Source organism: Dipodomys spectabilis, unplaced genomic scaffold (genome assembly GCF_019054845.1).
Source record: "Dipodomys spectabilis isolate Male_0828 unplaced genomic scaffold, ASM1905484v1 ptg000343l, whole genome shotgun sequence".
Classification (NCBI taxonomy): domain Eukaryota; kingdom Metazoa; phylum Chordata; class Mammalia; order Rodentia; family Heteromyidae; genus Dipodomys; species Dipodomys spectabilis.
The window spans coordinates 1,314,320-1,317,437 of record NW_024871020.1 but is presented as its reverse complement, the minus strand read 5'-3'; the positions used below and the strand labels follow the sequence as shown (position 1 = coordinate 1,317,437).

The 3,118-nt window shown below is 34.4% G+C and overlaps 1 pseudogene; it reads left to right on the top strand.

Annotated features, from left to right (window-relative positions):
- The first annotated feature begins 2,725 nt into the window (after nucleotides 1–2,725).
- LOC122095311 lies at nucleotides 2,726–2,838 on the top strand (annotated as a pseudogene).
- Nucleotides 2,839–3,118: the final 280 nt, after the last annotated feature.

Sequence of the window (3,118 nt, the reverse complement as noted above, 5' to 3'; positions counted from 1 at the left end):
AAGTATATTTTAGATATGAGACCCTTGTCTGTTGTATGGCTAGTAAAGATCTTCTCCCAATCCGTGGGCTTTCTGTTGATCTGGCTAGTTATGCCCTTTGCCATGCAGAAGCTCTGCAACTTCATGCAATCCCATTTGTCCAACCTTTCTTTGATTTGTTGTGTTTCCGGGTCTCTATTAAGAAAACTTCGGCCTGAGCCAAGGAGGCCTAGGGTTTCTCCTATTCCATCCTGTAAGGTTTTCAGAGTGTCTGCTTTGACTCCGAGGTCTTTGATCGATTTGGAGTTGATTCTGGTGCAGTGTGATATATAAGGATCTAGTTTTAGTCTTCTACAAGTAGTTAACGAATTTTGCCAGCACCATTTACTGAAGAGGCTGTCTTTCTTCCATTCTATTATTTTAGCTCCCTTATCGAAGATTAGTTGGCTATAGGTCTGTAGGTTCATTTCTGGGTTTTCAATTCTATTCCATTGGTCCTAAGGTCTGTTCTTATGCCAGTACCAAGCTGTTTTGATTACTATGGCTTTATAGTAGGGTTTGAAATTTGGTATTGATATTCCACCAGCAGTGTTCTTTCCATTGAGGAGCGTTTTTGCTATTCGGGTCTTTTATTGTTCCATATGAATTTTTGGATTGGCTCTTCTTTTTCCTTGAAGAATGAGGTTGGAATTTTGATAGGTATTGCATTGAATTTGTAGATAGCCTTGGGAAGTATTGCCATTTTCACGATGTTGATCTTTCCAATCCAGGAGCATGGGAGGTTTTGCCATTTTCTAAGTTCTGTTTTGATTTCCTTTTTCAAGATTTTAAAGTTTTCATCATAGAGGTCCTTCACTTCTTTAGTTAAGTTAATTCTAGGTATTTTATTTTTTGAGGGGCTATTGCAAATGGAGTTACTTTCCTAAATTCAGCCACACTTTTCTCATTGTTGGCATACAGAAAAGCCATTGATTTTGGGGGGTTAATTTTATATCTTGTTACTTTGCCAAAGTTTTGAATCAGCTTGAGTAATTTGGTAGTGGAGTCTATGGGATTCTTTAAATACAAGATCATGTCATGTGCAAAGAAGGAGAGTTTTATTTCTTCTTTCCCTATTTGGATCCCCTTTATGTTTACATCTTGTCTTATTGTTGAGCTCTAATTTTAATGTTCACTTGGTAAACTAAATCCTCTATATCCCTTTCTCTGAGTAAATACGCATCAACATGAAATATAAAGTTATTTTGATAAAAAATAAAAATAACTCAGAAGAAATTATAAATGCAAAAACAATCTTCACATAAGCAAACTCCCACAGATATTTCATGACTTTGACAAGGATAAAGTGGGTAAAGTTAGTATAAATTTAGAAGTATGACAATGCACAAAAACATCAAAAATACTCATATATTTCATTATATAATCCAAAGCAAAAAGCAAATGTTTTTAGATGATTTTTTAAAACCCAGTCTTTCAGGTACTGGGAAGGTGGCTCAATGGTAGAGTGCCTGCCTTGCATGCATGAGGCCTTGGGTTTGATTTCTCAGCATCATAACAGCAGAAAAAGATGGAAGTGGTGCTGTGGCTCAAGTAGTATCACTAGCCTTGAGCTGAGGGACAGCACCCAGGCCCCAGAGTTCCAACCCCATGACCAACAAAATAAAAATAAAACACAAAACAAAACACAGTGTCTCACTTTTGTGACCTCAACTCTGTAATAACTCTGCTTCAGCCTAGGGCTAATATTTTAGGTGTGGACATTTATCAACACTCCTGAATCAGACTCTACTTAATCATTTTTTAAATATATATTTTGTTCTTAATTTTCCTCTTTATAAATTCACATGCACCTATAAAAAACGGTGTGGCCATCCCAGTAACCTTCTCAAAGTATCTCCTAATGACAACTTACAAAAAGTTCTATTATATTACAACAAGGAAAACAATGCTACAAATAAAGAAAACCAATAATTAAATATTAATGAATAATAAAATAAAAAACAAAACAATTACCAGTGTTTTCAGTATTTGAAGTGTACTACAAATTAGATTTGATTATTGTCATATTTCTTTACATTTAACACTGGCTAAGATTATGATGTTCAACAAGAATTTTATAGACTATGAGTAGTGTTTAAAGTCACCCACTAAGATTACCATTTATAGTTCATCTCATAATTTGTATATGGCTTATATCATCATTTGTTCCTCACTAACATATAAAGTAAGGAAGGCCTACAGTTTTAATAGAAACTGTGTAGTTAACATAGTCAACTCTTTATTCTGCTTTACACAAAGACTTTGCAACTTCTCATTAGTAAAGTTTCTATAAACTCTGAAATGTACATACTTAGTAGTACTTATCTGCTACCATAAATCTTAAATACTTTATAGAAAAGTATTATGACCTGTCATACAGTCCCAGTTTTGGCATATATAAGCAAATATCCAAAAGTAAATATATTTAAAACATTAAAACTTTTAGCAAACCTTAACACTTGCTGCAGTGTTCATAATGACAGGTCCTTTGCATAGAATAATTGATTTCCTCCTCCTACACATCTCTTGAACAACAAATATCTGGATTTATTTTGTTTTTGACATGTAAATCTTGACTTTATTCTTAAATGTGTACTTATCTAAGAAGTACATGGTTCTCAAATTTCACAACAATTCTTTTAAACTTACTTTTTTTTTATTTGTCTAGTTTAAAAAATCAATTACAATTTATATATAAAAATATTCTGTGCTCAATTCAGCATCACATATACTAACATTGGAATGATACAGAGAAGATTAGCATGGCCCCTGCCCAAGGATGACAGGCAAATTCCTGAAGCATTCCATCGCCCAATTTGTTAGGAAATGGAAAGACTTGGAAAAAAAATTATTAAGTGAAGTAAGCCAAGTCCAAAGAAACATAGGTCCCATGGTTTCTCTAATTTTCAATAACTAATATATGTCTGTGATAAGCAGAAAAGGTCAAAAGTTATGTGTATATGACCAGATAAGTTTATGTTAAGGGCCGGGCGCTGGTGGCTCACGGCTGTAATCCTAGCTACTCAGGAGGCTGAGACCTGAGGATCGTGGTTCAAAGCCAGCCCGGGCAGGAGAGACCATGAGACTCCTATCTAAAATA